Raw genomic sequence first — 20,468 nt, 5'->3', positions numbered from 1 at the left:
AGTAATAATGCCACTGTATTCTGCTCTGGTCAGACCTCACCTGGAGTACTGTGTCCAGTTCTGGGCACCACAATTCAAGAAGGACACTGACAAACTGGAACGTGTCCAGAGGAGGGCAACCAAAATGGTCAAAGGCCTGGAAACGATGCCTTATGAGGAACGGTTAAGGGAGCTGGGCATGTTTAGCCTGGAAAAGAGGAGGTTAAGGGGTGATATGATAGCCATGTTCAAATATATAAAAGGATGTCACATAGAGGAGGGAGAAAGGTTGTTTTCTGCTGCTCCAGAGAGGCGGACACGGAGCAATGGATCCAAACTACAAGAAAGAAGATTCCACCTAAACATTAGGAAGCACTTCCTGACAGTAAGAGCTGTTCGACAGTGGAATTTGCTGCCAAGGAGTGTGGTGGAGTCTCCTACTTTGGAGGTCTTTAAGCAGAGGCTTGACAACCATATGTCAGGAGTGCTCTGATGGTGTTTCCTGCTTGGCAGGGGGTTGGACTCGATGGCCCTTGTGGTCTCTTCCAACTCTATGATTCTATGAAAAGCTTCCCTGGACCTCAGTGTCTGGGCAGAACGGTGGGGGTGGAGACGCTCCTTCAGATATACTGGACCGAGGCCGTTTAGGGCTTTAAAGGTCAGCACCAACACTTTGAATTGTGCTCAGAAACGTACTGGGAGTCAACGTAGGTCTTTCAAGACCGGTGTTATGTGGTCTCGGCGGCCGCTCCCAGTCACCAGTCTGGCTGTCACGTTCTGGATTAGTTGTAGTTTCCAGGTCACCTTCAATGCGTAGAGCGCATTGCAGTAGTCCAAGCGGGAGATAACCAGTGCATGCACCACTCTGGCGAGGCAGTCCGCAGGCAGATAGGGTCTTAGCCTGCGTACCAGATGGAGCTGGTAAACAGCTGCCCTGGACACGGATTTGACCTGTGCCTCCATGGACAGCTGCGAGTCCAAAATGACTCCCAGGCTGCGCACCTGGTCCTTCAGGGGCACAGTTACCCCATTCAGGACCAGGGAATCCTCCACAGCTGCCCGCCTCCTGTCCCCCAAAAACAGTACTTCTGTCTTGTCAGGATTCAATCTCAATCTGTTAGCTGCCATCCATCCTCGAACCTCCTCCAGACACTCACATAGGACCTTCACCGCCTTCACCGCCTTCACTAGTTCTGATTTGAAAGAGAGGTAGAGCTGGGTATCATCCGCATACTGATGAACACCCAGCCCAAACCCCCTGATGATCTCTCCCAGCGGCTGCACGTAGATGTTGAAAAGCATGGGGGAGAGGACAGAACCCTGAGGCACCCCACAAGTGAGAGCCCAGGGGTCTGAACACTCATCCCCCACCACCACTTTCTGAACACGGCCCAGGAGGAAGGAGCGGAACCACTGTATGACAGTGCCCCCAGCTCCCAGCCCCTCAAGACTGTCCAGAAGGATGTTATGGTCGATGGTATCAAAGGCCGCTGAGAGATCCAGCAGAACTAGGAAACCGCTCTCACCTTTGTCCCTAGCCTGCCGGAGATCATCAACCAGTGCGACCAAGGCAGTTTCAGTCCCATGATGAGGCCTGAATCCCGACTGGAAGGGATCCAAATGGTGCACTTCTTCCAGGCGTGCCTGGAGCTGTTCAGCAACCACTCGCTCAATCACCTTGCCCGAGAATGGAAGATTTGAGACTGGGCGATAGTTGGCCATTGTGGCCGCGTCTAAAGATGGTTTTTTAAGAAGCGGTTTAATAACCGCCTCTTTCAGCGGGTCTGGGAAGGCTCCCTCACGGAGGGAAGCATTCACCACCCCACGAAGCCCATCGCCCAGCCCTTCCCGGCTAGCTTTTATAAGCCAGGATGATCAAGGAGACAGGTGGTTGGTTTCACTCGTCCAAGCAGCCTGTCCACATCCTCGGAGGTAACAGATTGGAATTGATCCCACACAACTTGACTGAAATGGAGAATGCCTGTATGTATGCTGCTAAGGTATCTGAAGAAGTGTGCATGCACACAAAAGCTTATACCCAGAACAAACTTTTTTTTAAAATAAATTTTTTATTGAATTTTCAAAGTTTACACACACACAAACAATACACAACACAAACATACAAACACAAATACAAACACATATAATTTCAAATCCCTAATTTCTTAACCACTTTCCTGGACTTCCCCACACCTCCCCCTCCTGCATTCCAACTTCAATAGTTTACTCAGCAAGTTCTTATCTCCCTCCTTTACCTTATTAATATTTTACTTGATTCTTTTTAGTTAACCAAATTTAACTTATAAACCTCAGTTTAAACCAAAATACCCATCCTTTACGTACTTTTCTAAAGACGACCCCATTTCCCTTCCACAGATTTCCCAATTTTTATATTATTTACAAAACAAAATAACAGAAAACAGCATATAATTATACACCCTTTGGATTCCCAGACTCTCGCCCCCCCCCCTTTCCCGGTCTCGATCCTCAACAAGTATCCATCAATCTGTCAACTCTCAGCCCGGATCCCTCACGTCTGAGGCCCTTAAGTCTCTTTCAGTCCCTCTCTGCCGGTTTTGTTGGTAGTCTTTTATAGTAGACATCGAATCTCGGAGAAGCTCTGTCCCAATGGGGTCTAGATTTCTTCCAACCAGACCTCCGTATTCAAAAGTGGAGCCCAAATCATGTTTCTTGTTCCTTTTAAATCCAAATGTCCCAAATGTCCCAAAAGCTCCAATTTTCGCCTTAATCAAATTTATAATCCATAGGTCTTCCGATCTCCCCGTGGGGAGATTCCTCCAATCTTCATTCTCAAGTTCAAACCAAATTTTCGTCATCCAGCTCTTGTTTTCTTTGTAATCCATTTTTACAGGCCACTGGTTGTCCTTTTTCACCTGCAACATTTCAGTCTGCACGTATCTCTTTTTGTTCGACTGTAGAATTTTCTTGAGTCAAGTCCTTGGGACCATCAACAAAATTATTTACTTTCAATTTCAAAGTCAAAACATTTGTAGCCATAGCTGCACTCTGGTCTTGTAATATTCCCACGAGAAAAAACATTCTTTCCAGCTCAGCCTGTAATTTTCCATCTGCAGCCATTGTAATGTCTCAGAACCCCCTCTAGAGGGGTTCTGGTTACTTAATATTCTTTCTCCAACAGTCTGATTACTTTGTTCTTATTTTTTCTTTATTGTCAACAGTTTCAAGTTAAAATGTATCAAAAATAACCAGCAGAAATAACAGAAGGCAAATTCTTGTAACTTTGACAGCTCGTTTGACAGCTGTCAAACTCTTTATACCTCCTCAGCAGGCTCTCTCGCGGATCACTCCCGGATCCCGGGGGGTTGCGCCTCAGCTCCTTAAAATCAGTTCTTATCCTCCAGCAAAATACTTATAGTGCCAAATCGTGGAATTAATAACTTTTATCTCACAAAGAGAGAAATGGTCTCTCAACCTTAGTTATCCAATTCTTGCTTTAAATTGTCTACAAAACGGGGGGCGGACTTCATTTTAACGCATCCCCCGGTCGTGCCAAATTTAAAAGAAAAATTTTAAGTCCAATTTCCGTATTACTCACGGGTTGTTACTTTTGCAGCCCAAATGTTCAAGGAAGAAGTCAGCGCTCTCCGGCCATGGCTCGCGGCGATCCACTCACAGCACCACGCCACTCTCCGTCCACTCACAGCACCACGCCACTCTCCGTCACCGGCTCTGAAGCCTTTAAAAAGGCTTCTTCGCTGGTCAGGGAGGGCGCAAATGGTGCCCGCCGAGTTACCAGGTCCACAGGCTTCCGCGCCTGTGGTTTCTGAGGGTCCCTGCGTCGCCACGGCGGCAGGACCCGTCTTCCACGAAGCCGATTCCCTCCGGAGCTCGGAGGGAATCCGCCATTTGCCGATTGCGCTAACCCGGAAGTCCTCTATACCCAGAACAAACTTAGTTGGTCTCTCAGGTGCTACTGGACAATTTTATAAATTTTTTAAATTTATTTTGACTGCATCAGACCAAATGCATTATACAACTTTCTGGAAGTATTGCTGATTGTTTTGTACCTGTTTAAAGCTTTGAATTATATTTATGGATCTGGACATAATTTTTTTCCAAAAGGAGTCAGTTTTTATGCATCCAATTGCTTCTTTCTGCGTAATATTAATAATGGCAATATAGCTGCCACCAAAATCACACCGGAGGCTGCCACCCTCTCCAAACGTTTGGCCCCTCACCTGACTTGTAGAAATGGAAGTAGAAGCTCCTGCTGTCCACGGCCACCGAAACTGGCCCAATCGTTGCCACAGCCTGCTCCAGGGCCACCTCGCTCCCCACTGGGACCACACAACGGATGTGCAGTTGGCCGTGCGGTCCTGCGAGTTGTAACTGCACACGGATCCATCCTGCAGAGAAGCGACAATCACCTGGAGGCGGTTGCAGAGCAGGGCGAGTGAGGAAAGTGGCTTGGGCAGATTCCCCAGGGCTGCATTTACAGCTCCAAAGAGCCAGGGCTCAGTGTGCCTGGCTGTTAATCAGAAGGCTGGTGGTTCAAGCCAACCCACATAGGGCTGTGGGCAGGATTCTTGCATTGCAGGGGATGGACTAGTGGACCCTCCCAACTCTACAATTCTATGAATGACAGAAACTCGGTTTGGAAACTGAACTCCACAAAAAAGGGAAAACATTTCAATCTGCCCTCCTCAGAGGAAGGGCTGTAGTGCAGACTTTGCAAGGTTATGAATGATTGACAAGAAGCGGACTTTACTGAGCAGTTTGCTGCTTCCAAACTAGGTGTAGAATTTGGTGTGGGCTTATGCATTTCCTTCCTGCACTAGTCCCAGTGGTGTAACCTGTTTTGACAGCGCCCAGCGCAAGGCAAAGATTGCACCCCCTAATCTCCTTGTGGGTGTTGTGCAGGGGGCAACAGGTGGACTTCTCTGCACCCCTGAGGGGACCACTCCTCACAAGCTCGCCTGCCAGTCACCACACTCGCCCTTTCAGCTCAGTGAGCTCCCAGTGGGAGCAGCGGTGGTGCTCCTTGGCAGGCTTAGCAGCACCCCTTTAAAGCCCTAAACAGCCTCAGTCCAGTATACCTGAAGGAGCATCTCCATCCCCCATCTTTCTACCCAGACACTGAGGTCCAGCGCCGAGGGCCTTCTGGCAGTTCCCTCCCTGCGAGGAGCCAAGTTACAGGGAACCAGGCAGAGGGCCTTCTCGGTAGTGGCGCCCTCCCTGTGGAACGCCCTCCCACCAGATGTCAAAGAGAAGAACAACTACCAGACTTTTAGAAGACATCTGAAGGCAGCCCTGTTTAGGGAAGCTTTTAATGTTTAACAGACCACTGTATTTTAATACTATGTTGGAAGCTGCCCAGAGTGGCTGGGGAAACCCAGTCAGATGGGCAGGGTATAAAAAACAAATTATTATTATTATTATTATTATTATTATTATTATTATTATTATTATTATTATTATTATTATTATTATTATTATTATCCCAGCAGCACTGGAGCTGCAGCTACAGCAGGCCGAGGAGGAGGGTGGCGGAGAGCAGCTGAGGCTCGTGGCATAGTCCTTCCCCAGGGGCCACTCCTTGGATGTGCAGCACGAGGGCGGGTGCCAGCCGTCCAGAGAGGAGCACACTGAAGGTGCCTGCCTGATGTCAATCAGCAGGGAGTTCCAAAGTGCTGCCACACTAAAAGATTGATTTCTTGTTAGATGGAACAGAGGTCTAGCAAAAGGCTCCCTTCTCTCCCTAATTTACTAATTGTGTTTTCCACCTTCTGTGAAGGGCATGTTAAGTATTATTATTATTATTATTATTATTATTATTATTATTATTATTATTAGTTTAATTAACATTGAAATAGAAAATAACTCTGTATATGCTTGTATGTGTGCTGCTGAAAATTGGAAAATCCCATTGGGCTATAATAAAGCAAAGCAGATCCTTCTGAGCATCATGAATGGGTCTGAGCATGGTGTATGCTCAGAAGTGGAGGGAAGATACCAACAAAGAAGGAATGGCAGACAAAGTTAATAGAATATATAGAAATGGCAAGATTGACAAATAGAATAAGGGTCAGGATAAAAAAAAAGTATTTGAAGATGGTTGGAAATGTTTTATAGATTATTTGGAAACATATTGAAAGCATGTCAAAAAGTTAACAGTAAAAGCAGTAAGAAATATTGAGATAGAAAGTTGAGAAAAAATAAGATATGGGGGAAACTAGAATATGTAGTGGAAAATAAAGTTTCATGTGTAAAAATGGAAATTATAAACAAAAATAGAAAAAAATAAAATAAATGGGTTGATAATCAATTTAGGATGTTCTCTGCTCTCTCATATTGTGTTTAACTTTAGATCATGTGAGAGGGTTATTCAATTGCAAACCGCCATTTTGAAGGGAGTTGCCTTTGAGTGTTTCTCTGGAAGCCACAGAGAACAAAGGCTGTGATAATGAGGTCTCTCCTGGAGAGAAAACAGCTGCGAACTAATGGAAGCTGTGGGGGGAGACAGACCTCTGATTTTTGGTCGAAACAAAGAACTCACAGAACTTTCTTCAAAACAGAACATCAAACAATCAGTGTTACATCCAGATAGTTGTATAATATCATGTGCACATCCAGCATAGGTTCAGCTTCTTATAAAAACGAAATTTGGAGTAATTGAAGAAAGTTCTGTGAGGAAAGCTTTTGAGTCTGGACAATATATGGGTCTGGACAATTATTTTTCCAAGAGGAGTCAGTTTTTATTCATCCTATTGCTTCAAGCTGCAAAATATTAATATATGCAATAGGGCAGACTATAAATTAGAATTGAGAATAAATTAGAAGTAATGTGAAGGTGGCAAAGGTCTGTGCTTGACCACACAATTGTGCACATGTGTGTGGCCCAGATCAGCGAGGCATGTGCACTGATTCCTCCTTCTATCTTACTTTCTCCAAGTAGGGGTAGCTGGTCTCTGAGTTTATGCCTCCGTTTTCCTGCATGTACTCGGAGGCCCGGGTGATGTACCCTCCATGGCACCCCTGGTTGCCCAGCTTCCAGGAATAGTTAATGAGGTTCTGTTCACTTAGCGGGATCAGCTTCCCTGTCCTGTTGAAGCGCAGCCCTTCAACTGCTCCGGTGGCACTGAATGCCCAGCAGGACCCACAGTGGCCCTGTGGGGACAGCAAGAGGTGGAGAGGCAGAAGTAAATCAAACATTCATGGTGTGGGGGTAGACCCCACCTGGGTTCCATTCTAGGAGCCACAATTTAAGAAGGATATTGACCAGCTGGAACATGTGCAGAGGAGGGTCTGGAAACCAGGCCTTATGAAGAAAGGTTGAAGGAGCTGGGTATGTTTAGCCTAGAGAAGAGGAGACTGAGAGGAGATATGAGAACCATCATCCAACATCTGAAGGGTTCCCACGTGGAAGAGGGAACAAGCTTGTTTTCTCCTGCTCTGGAGGGAAGGACCCAAACCAATGGCTTCAAGTTACAAAAAAGGAGATTCCAACCAAACACCAGGAAGAACTTTCTGACAGAAAGAGCTGTTCGAGAGTGGAAAATGGACTGCCTAGGAAGGTGGTGGCCTCTCCTTCCTTGGAGGTTTCTAAGCAGAGGTCAGCATCGCCCTAGAGCCAGTGCACCAACTGGACTCATGCACCTCAACCCCGACTGGGCTAGGCGAGCTGGGAAGCACCGCCAGAGACCTTCTTTCTCTCAGGAACAGGTCACAGTGCTGTGGACTCACAGCTTAGAGCTGAGAGCACTGGATTCACTGTCTCAATAATACAGTTGTTGCGCAGCAGAGTTTTGCAGAGTATAAACCACTCGGAAAGCAGCTCTGTAGAATATCTTCCTTTTATTCTGTAACTACAACTATGATACAAAACTATATAGAGAGCTGAATATTCTAAGCATAAATCAATGCTACACTGAGAGTCTGCAGCTGCATTTAGCAGGAATCTTATCTCTAGAATCTCTAACACTCTCACTTTCTCCGATATACTGACTGACTGTCTCTCACTCACACACACACACTGATATGTTGCTGGGCAGAATAAGTAGATAGGCAGGACACGCCTCCTCCTCTCTGGAGAGTCAGCAGAGACCATCAGGAGATCATCAGGAGATTCTTGGGTATGGGAGGGGTGAAATCTCCTCATCCTCCCCCATTTCATCCGACCATTTCAAGAATCTTTAACATAACTGCAATTTACATAAAATACACATTGTGACAATACAAATGAATAAGCAGCTTCTGGAAAAATCTTCACACTCATTTCTTCCTCTCAAATGCAGATTGACATCTCTAATTAGGCAGATTTGAACAAACCATTTTTTAGAACTCAAATACACGCTTTCCCCTTCAAATATCAGGTAAGGAAATAAATGCAGCGTTTTGTGCTATTACTCTTAGCACACTTTATGCCTGGTTTAAAAACCCCACCAGAGTTGCTCGTGACTGCAGTCTTTGCAAACTCTTCAGAAAACCTTTTCGGTGGTACACCCTTGGTTGTTCTCTCGGATCTGCGCAAAACTCTCTGATCCTCTTGTTCTGGTGCTTCCTCCTCTTTGGGAGAATGGGGAGCTAAAGTATATGAAGCTGCTAAGTCTGATTCAGCGTCAGACTCACCTGAGGCTTTTGTGCTCTGATAATCTGTGCCATCATCTGGAACTACATTGGCATCAGGATTATCACCACCAACAACACTTGCCTCCCTCTTAACTTTCTTTGCCCCTTTTGCACCATCATCACAAATGGGATGGCACTGAAAAACGCCAACTCTGTCCCATTGTGGTTTGTCATCAATACTCTTGGTCAGCCTTATGGTTTTCGTGTCTGTGATCAGAACACGATAAGACCCTTTCTCATATCCTAGGAAAACACCATGTTCTCCACGCTTGCTCAGTTTGTCACCCTGCGAGGTGTGCACCCAAACCTCCGAACCAAAAATTTTAAAATGCTTTACACATGGCTTTCTTCCGTGAAGCATCTCATATGGGGTGCAATTTACACGAGACTGGTATCTCCTGTTATACACATGACAGAAAAACGAAAGAGCTTCAGCCCAAAAAGGATTGGGCAGCCCCGAATCATGTAACAGCGTTCTGATTCCTTGCTGCAGAGTCTGGTTTACTCTCTCACATAAACCATTCTGCCAGGGTGATCTGGGCGTGGCCGTCCTATGCTCAATGCCCTGTTCAGAAAGAAAACTCTCAAACTCTTCTGAACAAAACTCTCCACCCCTGTCTGTGAAAAGACAACGTACATTCTCATTATGTACATTTCTGAGCCATTTACAAAACTGGCGAAACTTGGTAAAGGCTTCAGACTTTTTCTGCAGCATATAGATCCAAACATATTTTGAATAGGAGTCTATCAGAACCATGAAAAACCTTGAATTGCCTCTAGAGAGCGCTAGAGGCCCCACTAAGTCTGCATGAATGACTTCATATGGTTTCTTGGCCTCTCTCCCAGACTCTGTACCTTTGGGAGCTTGCCTTGCCTTACTCTCAGCACAAGAAACACATTTCATGTGGTAGGGACATTCTTTCAACTTCATACCCTGAACCATATCAGGCATTTTTGCCACAGCCTGGAAATTCAAATGACCATAAATACGGTGGTAATAATGAATACATTGGTCATGCAACTTCTCATTCTTATCTACAGACAAATTGCAACACTCTTTCTCAGTTGCTTCTGCAGTGCCTGTACCTGAAACAAAAGGCAATTGGTACAATCCATTTACACATTTTGCATACAGAATGAGCTTGCTATCTCTAAGAATTTCACAGCGAGATTTAACAACCACCACCTTAAACCCTTGACGATCAAGCTGGGAAACACTCAACAAATTGTCCTGAATATCAGGCGCATACAGGACATTCTTAATAGTTGCATTCAGGCTCTTTAAGAACACAGTTCCCTGAGCCACACTCGTGAGAACTGTCCCATCCGCTTGATGAATTTCTTTCTCTTGCTTCTCAAGCTGAACAAAGAGATTCTTATCTTTGGCCACGTGGTTTGAACAGCCAGAGTCGACCACGAAGAAACTCCGCCCACGTTGACTGGAACAGCGAGAGATCAAGGCCTTTGAAGTAGCAGGTGCTTGGGGATTTCTTCCTCCTCCCCCTCTGCCTCTGAAGTTTCCCTTCTTCTTTGAAGACTTCTTACACTGGAAACTCAAATGGCCTTGTGCTCCACACGAAAAGCACCGCTTCAGTTTCAAAGCTTTAACAGTAGCAGTTTCACTTTCACTTTCCCCTGCTGAAGACTCAGGCACATTTTCAAGCACATTTTTAACAGCACAGTCCCGGCTTTCTCTAACAGCCTGTCTGCGATCCCACTCATTCAAGAGCACGCTAGACACATAATCTTCTGTTAGCCGGTCAGAAGGCATCGTGGAAATCTGGGCAGCTACTCCATCATAAGACTCATCTAGGCTATTTATCATCAGCATTGCAAACACAGCCTCTGAAATAGCCAGGTCTCGCTGAACAAGGTCCTGTCTGAGACGCTTTAATTGAGATAGATGGCTAGGCAAATCACCACCTTTCTCCAACTGCAGCCTGCACAGCTTCTTGAAGAAAATCACACTGGAACCAGCATTCTGCCTCAGATGCATATCTCTCAACTTATGCCAAACAGCTTGTGCAGTCTCTTGACCCTCTAAGTTCACCAGCAAGTGGTCTGAAACACTCAAAACAATTGTCCCTCGGGCTTTCATATCTGCAGCATGCCACTCAGCCCAATCATCATCATCCTTATGTGGCGGGTCATCTTCTATCGTGTGAAATAGCTTCTCCCTCTGTAAAAGCGCTTTCATCTTTACTTGCCAAACTGCATAGGTTTCAGGCGTGAGGAGAGGAAAGGACAGAGCCATCTGGCCAGAATGTGCACAGGCCATGTCTCCTATTACTTAGAGCAAGACACTTCCCTCGTGCAACACAGATAAAGCCTTGACTCCTTCAGCCACTCTCTCTCCCACTCAGAGCGCAATTAACAGGCAAACAGGGATGCTATCTTCTTCCTTTGGCAGTCAGCAACATACCTCCATAAATCAAGCAGCAGCAACAGCAACAGCGGCAGCTTGAATACTCTGCTCCAAAACAGCTCTGCTTCTGGGCACCGCAAATCAGTCCAGCATGCAGCGTCCGTTCCACCATCCGGCAATCAGCAACAGAAACCTCTGGCGACTGGGACGACTGGGATGACTGGAACAACGTCAGGTCAGACGACTGGAACAACGACTGGGCCCATAACCGATGTCAGCATCGCCCTAGAGCCAGTGCACCAACTGGACTCATGCACCTCAACCCCGACTGGGCTAGGCGAGCTGGGAAGCACCGCCAGAGACCTTCTTTCTCTCAGGAACAGGTCACAGTGCTGTGGACTCACAGCTTAGAGCTGAGAGCACCGGATTCACTGTCTCAATAATACAGTCGTTGCGCAGCAGAGTTTTGCAGAGTCTTGCAGAGTATAAACCACTCGGAAAGCAGCTCTGTAGAATATCTTCCTTTTATTCTGTAACTACAACTATGATACAAAACTATATAGAGAGCTGAATATTCTAAGCATAAATCAATGCTACACTGAGAGTCTGCAGCTGCATTTAGCAGGAATCTTATCTCTAGAATCTCTAACACTCTCACTTTCTCCGATATACTGACTGACTGTCTCTCACTCACACACACACACTGATATGTTGCTGGGCAGAATAAGTAGATAGGCAGGACACGCCTCCTCCTCTCTGGAGAGTCAGCAGAGACCATCAGGAGACCATCAGGAGATTCTTGGGTATGGGAGGGGTGAAATCTCCTCAGGATGGCCACCCACCAGCTTTAGCTAAGATTGCATTGCAGGGGGTTGGACCCTCAGGGTCCCTTCCAATTCTACAATTCTATGATAAAGCAAAAAGTTTTTCTCCCTCTCCCATAACACTAGAACTGGTGGACATACAATGAAGGCAGATGTTGGAAGATTCAGGATGGAGGGAGCAAAGCCCTTCTTCACAAGGGCATTGTAAAGGGCGGAACTCCCTCCCAAGGGAGGCAGTGAGGGCCACCAACTTGGATGGCTTTAAAAGAGGGTTGGTCAGATATGTGAAGGAGGAGGTCAGGATGGCCATGCTCTTGTATTTGGGTCCTGCTTGCAGGTTTCCTGTTGGGGCATTAGGTTGAGTCCTGTGAGAACAGGATGCTGGGCTAGATGGACCTCCTTTTGTCTGATCCAGTAGTGTTCTTCATGTGCAGAACCTCAATGGCCAGGGGTAGTCCACCTCTGAAAGCCAGTTGCTGTTGGGATACTGCCAGGGAGACAAAGGCCATCATGCCTCCACATCGTCTCAGGACGATCCATCAATCTCCCGTAGATACAGTATCAGTCAATTAGTGACATGAGCCTTGGAAATAGCTGTCCACATCCCAGGACTCATGCACACCCTTTTCGCAGAGTTCGCACAACGAAAGATGCACTCAGGAGAGCAGCATATTTACAGCTTTATTCAGCGGTGGTCAGAACAAAGGAAAAAACATGACTGCCTGCCTGCGTGTCTAGGCAAAGAGAGAAACAAAAGCTATACACAAAAACAGAAACTTCCTGTGAGCCAGAAGTATGCAGACTTTGTGACTCACAACAGCCTGCTCCTTTTTTAAGGTGGAACAGAAATATCCTAACATCCTCCCACTTTCCGTGTAACCTGTAGTACCTGTGGTTCAACCCAATTGCAACCTCTGTACATAAACCTTAAGTTGTTCTCTGTTAACAACCTTAGACAACAAATCAGCAGGAATTTCATTTCCTGGCATGTAGGACACCTGAATGAGTCCTTTCTGAATACACTCTCTTGCATGATGTAACTTAATCTGCAAGTACTTGGTTCTTTGCTTGCAACTCTCTGAGTTCAGCAAAGCCAAACAGGATCTATTGTCTTGATACACTTGTATAGGACATTTCACAGAAACTCTGATGTCCTGAAACAGTTGCATCAACCATTCACAATCCATGAGTGAAAATGACAGGGCATTGAGTTCTGCTTCACAGGAACTTAGGCTTACTGTTGTCTGCTTCTTGCATAGCCAGTCAAACAGACAGTGGTTGTACATGTAGCATACTCCAGAAGTGCTTGTACCATCCATGGTGTCACTTCCAAAACTAGCACCTGCAAATATTTCAAGACCTCTAGTCTTCTGACTGGTGAACCTCAGCCTGTAGTGCAAAGTCTCTTTCAAATAGTGGGCTATGCGCTTCAGAGCTTTCCAATCCTGAACAGTAGGATTGTTAGCATGTCTGCTAAGCAGGTTAGTGTTTACAGCTATGTCAGGTCTTGAACATCTAGCAATGAAATTCAGCTTGCCTAGAATGCATCTGTACAGCGTAGTGTCAGAAAATGCTTCAGCAGAAGGATGCAGGATCTAAAGACAACACGGCATTAGTAATCTAGCGCAAAGGAGTAAGAAAATAACTGAATTATAAGAACAAAGATGAAATTTGAATAATATCATGTCAAGCTTAAATATTTAAATACTTGATAACAAAGGGTAAAATTGGAGACATAATAGTTGAAATGTACAATTTAAAACAAATTTTGAGAGAAGGTGAAGTATTGCTGAACATGATCTTGTAAACAGGAACACAGAAAAGGGAGATGTGAGGGAGTCATGAAAGAGGGTTATGGAAATAATATTTAAGAAACTGAATCATTCTCTTTTTTATGCCTTTTTATGTCTTTTGATTGGTTTTTCTGTATGTTCTGTATGTCTTTTTTGGCTTATGGTGTTTTCCTTTTTTTCTTTTGGATTGTGAATGGGAAGTTTGTTGTATTGTTTAAATTTGTTTAAAACCCTTAATAAATATTTTATTAAAAAAAGAAAATGCTTCAGCAGTACTATCTACCTGGTAACCTGTCACCATCGGTTTGTCTGCTGGGTTTGCATCAACCAAATTCAACCTGGTTAATACATCAGCAATTTTCTGTGTTTGGTGTACCAGAAAATTACCTGCTTGGTCCCTCTCCACCTGCAGAGAAAAATAGTTGGATACCTCACCAAGATCCTTCATATCAAAGTGCTCCTTCAGCTGAGAGAGGGTGCTTTGGTACAAAGCCTGATTCTTCCAAAACAGAAGCAAATCAACAACAAAACATAAACAATACAGTTTGTTTTGCCCCTCCTCCTTGACAAACACACATGGATCAGCTTTGCCTTGGTGAAAACCAAGAGAAAACAATGTCTCAGTGAGTTATGTGTTCCAACACCTGGCACTCTGTTTGAGACCATATAAGGACTTCTGAAGTTTACAGACCATTCCCTTCTGTATCTGCATCCCGTAAGGTGGAAGCATATACAGCTCCTCCCCCAAAACCCCGTACAAAAAAGCTGTATTAACGTCGTGATGGGAAACGTGCAGTTTCTCCTCTGCAGCAATCTTGAGCATTAGCCGAATGCTCTCATACTTGACGGTGGGTGAGTAGGACTCATGGTAATCCTGTCCTGGTACCTGTGAAAAACCTCTGGCAACCAATCTGGCTTTGTGCCTGACAACCTTGCCATTCTGGTCTGTCTTGGCCTTGAAGACCCATTTGCTGCCATCCAGTCTCATTCCTGGGACTACCGGGACTAGCTCCCAGGTTTGGTTCCTATCCAAGGAATCATCTTCAGCCTTCATGGCATTAAGCCAAGGCTCAGCATCTTTAGAGGTTAACTCCTGAACCTCTTTGAAGCTTAAAGGTTCCCACACCTTCTCTGAGCTACTAAGAACAGCAGTTGCTGTCTTAGCAAACTCATCAGCAAATCTCTTTGGAGGTTTGCCTTTTGTGGCCCTTTCAGATCTGTGTACTAGACGCAGGTCTTCTGCACTCATCTCCTCCTTCTTAGGAGAAAAGTGACCAATGGTGAACAGTGGTTCTTCCAGTTCATTGTCAGACGCATCAGATGGTCTGACTGAGGCCTTTGCGCTCTTGTAGTCTGCTGTGTCATCACTTTTGCTGACACCAGCAGCAGCGCCGCCCACTGAGCTGGAATCCGAACTCTGATCATCATCATCAGCTTCCTCTTCTTCCTCAACATCATCTGCTTTTTTCACATCATCTTCATCCTCCTCTGAGTGACTCTGGAAAATCCCCACATTTTGCCCCCACTTAGGATTGTACTCAACACTCTTTGTGAACCTAATGGACTTAGAGTCAGTCATCCATACCCTGTATGCACCTTTTTTGTACCCCATGAACAAACCATGTGCCCCACGCTTCCCAAGCTTGCTGCTCTGTGGGGTGTGGACCCACATGTCAGAACCAAAGATTCTCATGTGCTTGACGTAAGGTTTCTTACCAAACATCTTCTCATAGGGAGTACAACCAATAGTTGATGACAGTCTCCTGCTATAGGAATAAACAAACGTGTTCAAAGACTCCCCCCAAAACTTCTCTGGGAGATTGGCATCATGCAACAAGGTTTTTAGGCCTTGCAGCAAAGTTTCGTTTGCTCGCTCAACAAGTCCATTCATCCATGGAGATCTAGGCGTTGAGAGGTCATGCTAGATTCCCTTCTCAGTCAGGAAAGCTTCGAACTGCTGAGAAATGAATTCACCGCCTCGATCAGTAAACATACAGCCAATACGTTTACTGTGAGCATTCTCCAACCATGCACAGAACGCCTTGAACCTAGGAAACGCTTCCGACTTCTGCTGGAGCATAAACACATGAATGTACCTGGAAAAAGAATCAATTAGAACCATGAAGTACCTTGCTCCACCCAAAGAGGGCGCAAGTGGACCAACCAGGTCTGCGTGGACAAGCTGGTAGGGTCTGGAAGCCTGTCTGCTAGACTCCTTGCCTTTTGGAGCAACCTTCACCTTGTTCTCTGCACAAGATACACATTTTATGTGAAACTTACAGGGCTTGATGTTCAAACCCTGAACCAACCCAGGCATCTTGGCCAGTGCCTGCCAAGACACGTGACCAAATCTTCGGTGTGCCTCGTGAATACATCCTGCATGAAGAACTTTGTTAGTTTATGCAACACAACAAGATTCAACATTAGACACAGCAACACCATTGTCATCATAAGTTATACAGAACAAGCCATCTATAAACTTTGCATGCAAAATGTCCTCTTTGCCTTTCCTGATGACACAGACGCTCTTCTTGAAGGAAATCTCAAAGCCACGTCCAGTCAGCTGTGGGACACTGAGCAAATTGTCTGCAGACTCTGGAACATAAAGTACGTCTTTGATGGTTGTACGCAGACTTGCCAGTTTCACAGTCCTGACTCCTGCGATTTGCAACGTCTTTCCATCAGCCTGGTGGATCTCTTCATCTTGAGGCGTGAAGGAGATAAACAGATGTTTATCCTTCGATAAATGCCTTGTCGCTCCAGAATCGACAACAAACTTTCCTTTCGCTTTTGGAGAAGCAGTGCCAGCAAACAGAACCTTGTTTTCCACTGGCTTGGGCTGCTGCTGCTTGCCCCCTGGCTCCTGGCCATCAAACTTGCCTTTGGCCTTTGGCCGTGAGTCTTATTTCCTTCAAAGACTCCTTATCTTGGCAACTCATAAATCATGAGGCCTCTGGCTCGTCTCCCAGGCTAATTAGCCTGCCGGACTTCAAAGACTCTGCCACAGCAACAGAAAAGCCTCGCTTTTCCCCACATACCTTTTGCAGTCTTTTGCAGTCTTACTCTCCTGTAAGTGCTGTGAATCTGGGCCCATAACCTGTTGTTGGGATACTGCCAGGGAGACAAAGGCCATCATGCCTCCACATCGTCTCAGGACGATCCATCAATCTCCCATAGATACAGTATCAGTCAATTAGAGACACGAGCCTCGGAAATAGCTGTCCACATCCCACGACTCATGCATGCCCTTTTCGCAGAGTTCGCACAACGAAAGATGTACTCAGGAGAGCAGCATATTTACAGCTTTATTCAGCGTTGGTCAGAACAAAGGGAAAACATGACTGCCTGCCTGCGTGTCTAGGTGCAGAGAGAAACAAAAGCTATATACAAAAACAGAAACTTCGTGTGAGCCGGAAGTATGCAGACTTTGTGACTCACAACAACCTGCTCCTTTTTTAAGGTGGAACGGAAATATTCTAACAGTTGCTAGGTATCACAAGTGGGCAGAGTGCTCTTGCCCTGCAGGAACCGGATGCTGGAGTAGACAAGCCATTGGCCTGCTCGGAGGTTTTACCCAAGATGGTGACGGCTTAGCAAGCAGACTTCGGAGCTCTGCAGATAACAGGACAGTAATTAGCATTGACTGCCACCCAGGGAAGTAATTTTTCCTTTTTTACTTCTCTACTTTTAAACTTACCAACCTACTGAGATTCTAACAGCACCTTCTTGTCTATGCTATGAGAAACATCTTGGGCAAGTTCTGTGAAGCATCCTGGGCAGGCCGCCAGATGCTAGCTATTCACCGCCAACTCCCTTCTATACTTTGTTCCTGAAACTCCTGGCAGTCTCCACACAGAGAAGCTCTTAAATTGAACAAACTGAGCACTTTCTATTTTTTCTCTCTTTTTTGGTTGGGGAAACCTCTCCTTGTTTACTCCCCACGGTGACGCTATGCCTGCTAGTAAACGCCACAGGGACCCAGAGGATGTAGCTCTCTCACCGGTTCCCAAACAATTTAAAATAGAGGACTTTTTTAACAAATCTGCTTTTATAGTTCCAACAAAAAACCGGTTTTCTCCTCTTGAAGATGATTGTGAGTGTGGGGAGAGTATTCAAGGTGAGAGCGTGGAACTGGATTCCGCAATGGGGCAAGTTGATCCTGTGCCGCTCAGAGAGGAAGGAATAACAAGTAAGGAGAGCACCCAATTAACTCTAGTTGCAAGAACGGTTGAGCATATCTTCCAGCAAATTAGAGGTATTGCCTCTCAAATAACCCAGTTATCCAAAGAGGTCCACAGTTTATCAGTTAATAACAAGCAGGCATCAACAGAACACCATAGTACCAAAGGGAATTGGCGACAACAAGAGCAGACCCCTAAGCTCAACATAGAACGCGCAGAGGCTCTTAAAACAAACTCTTCTTATTTAATCTTCCAACCAAAAAAGATCTGCATGACAATTTGTGGAAGGCCAAATCAATCTCCTAGCTGGAAAGGTGCCCAGCGTTCCAAACGACATTTATCAGACTTACTTGGCATTGGACTTACAGAGATCGACCTCGTTAGGACTGAACTCTTGAATATCACAAATCAAACCCCAAAAATTATGTTAACTTTTTCCTCTACTAGACTGCCCTCACTGATTCACAAGCTGAAATTCAGATTGTCAAGTAGAGGAGTTTTTCCAACCCGGCTATTTCGCAATTCTATTGTTGCACCCTTATGTAAGATGAGGACTGGTGCTTCAGAGGGGCCCACAAAGCCAAAGCCTGGATCCCCAACGGAAGTAATGACATCACAAAAAACTTGACAGGTGGGGAGGAGACAGACATGCCTGAGTTGAATTCGCAGGATCATGCCCAACATCAAAATAACCAGGTGAGCCAAAAGGAACAGCCGATTCCTTTAGACAATCATCTTCAGGAATCTGAGCACTCTGTAAATCCTTTGGAAGAGGATTTTCTCAGCTCCTTTAGGAATCTCCCTCAGGAAGAGCAACAAACAGTTATCAAGAGGCTTGATCTTATGAGCCAGACATTGAAAGAGATTAAAGAACCGGAGGCAGTGACTGACAATAGACCCAATGGCCACAACAGAATGATAACTATAGAACCACCGGAGTATTGGACAAAGATGAGATATTTAGAAGAGGAGGAGTCAGGAAATACACCCAAGAAATCCCCATTGGCAAGCAATTTGCAAAGAAAAGGCCCAGTGATTACAAATGTGAGTACTTTATGTACGACGACTGAAATAATCAAACATCTGGATTATTCCAGTAGCATTAGCAATACTCTGTTGCCTCAAAAACTGGTAAACTCCGAGAGTACATTGTCCAACAATTGACTAAGAGTAAATCACTGTAAAAGAATTAAACTTCTCTCATGGAATGTAACAGGGTGGACGAACAAGATCCAAGACAGTGATTTCTGTTCTTATCTACAAACACATGATATCATCTTTCTTCAAGAAACCTGGGCAAAAGAGGGCACTATGGTTGAGTTACAGGGTTTTACAAGTTACACTCAACCAGCTCTTAAAACTGTAAAGTATGGAAGGCCTAGTGGGGGCCTGGCGGTGCTGGTGTCAACCTCTCTTAATGTATCAATTCAACAGTTGACCACCCCTAATTTTTTAGTGTTGTCCCTTTCTGATAGTCTCCTGAGAAATACTTATTTCATCTGCGTGTACATACCTCCAGTAAAGTCTTGTGGGGAACTGAGATCATATTGGGAAAAACTTGACCAACTACTCAAAAGTATAGACTCTCTGTCACCTAATGCTCGGCTTGTCTTGGGAGGTGACTTCAATGCCCGGATCGGCCTTGTTTCCCCACAAAATACAGTATTATCTGGACTAAACTTGGAGGACGAACCCGAAATCTGTCAGAGGGCAGCAATGGACACCACCTCTAATCACGCTGGGAAATATCTTTGTGAACTTACAATTAAGCATAACCTTTTGTTATGCAATGGGCACGGTCAAGGGGATCAAGAGGGTTATCTTACTTTTATCTCAGCCAGAGGATTTACTAGCACCATAGATTATATCCTAACATCTAATAATGTGCCAGTTAACCGAGATACCTTCAGGATAATTCCCAGAGCTGAAAGTGACCACTTTCCACTTGAGTTATCTCTGACATCATTCGTTTCTCCTGCCTTTCCTAAATTATTGGATGAAACAGAATATCTGATACTCGGAAATAGAAGGTTAAAATGGAATGCACAGGTCCAAGAAAAAATGATTCAGATCCTGGATTCCCATGAATTTGATTTATTAAAGGGGGAAATGTTGTTAGAAACAGGAAACATAATCGGACTTTATGAGAACATAATCAATCGAATGCGCCCATTGATGACCACAACTAGTGTGATAAAAAACAAAAAGTTTAAGAGACAGACTTGGTTTGATAAGGAATGTCAGAATAGCAAAAAATGTCTAGCTAGGGAACTTAGAAAATTGAAGTTAAAACAGGATAAGCACAATCTTGCTCTACAAGCTGAGGTAGCCCAATTACGATGCAATTATAAATTATTTCTTAAAAGCAAGAAACAAATATATTATGAACAGTGGAAAGCATTGGGAGATGCAGCACTTCAAAAGGATTCACGAAAATTTTGGCATCTGGTTGCCCAAGGCACAAATGGGCTGGGCTACTCGTTAGAAGCATCTGTCCAAGGAAAGTATTGGGTGACATATTTTACAGGAATATATGGCCCCTGTCCTGACCCACCCGCACAAGTTTACTACACTCAGTTATCAGAACTGCCAGAATGGCCAGACGTCACGCCCAATCAGATTAAGAGGCTAATCGCAAGCCAGCTAGCTAATAAAGCTCCAGGAGAAGACATGATCCCAATGGAGATCTATAAGATAAGACCTGATTTCTGGTCTC

At 45.1% G+C, this 20,468-nt stretch overlaps 1 long non-coding RNA gene and 1 pseudogene across 2 annotated transcripts in view; one reads left to right on the top strand and one right to left on the bottom strand.

Annotated features, from left to right (window-relative positions):
- The window catches only part of LOC310697712, a 1,172,922-nt gene that overhangs the window by 671,062 nt on the left and 481,392 nt on the right, over window positions 1-20,468 (top strand). The window lies entirely within an intron of this gene.
- Window positions 1-20,468, bottom strand: part of LOC310697821 (cathepsin L2-like) — a 106,603-nt pseudogene that overhangs the window by 49,952 nt on the left and 36,183 nt on the right. The window contains exons 4-5 of the transcript XR_014530130.1: window positions 6,904-7,128; window positions 4,205-4,367 (exon numbers count right to left, since the gene is read on the bottom strand). The product of XR_014530130.1 is annotated as a cathepsin L2-like (transcript). The remainder of the gene's footprint in view (window positions 1-4,204; window positions 4,368-6,903; window positions 7,129-20,468) is intronic.

The sequence above is a fragment of the Podarcis liolepis genome (assembly GCF_965112155.1).
Source record: "Podarcis liolepis genome assembly, chromosome: W".
In the NCBI taxonomy this organism is placed as follows: Eukaryota; Metazoa; Chordata; class Lepidosauria; order Squamata; family Lacertidae; genus Podarcis; species Podarcis liolepis.
Note: the sequence above shows the minus strand (reverse complement) of the source record. Positions and strands in the feature narration are given on the sequence as shown.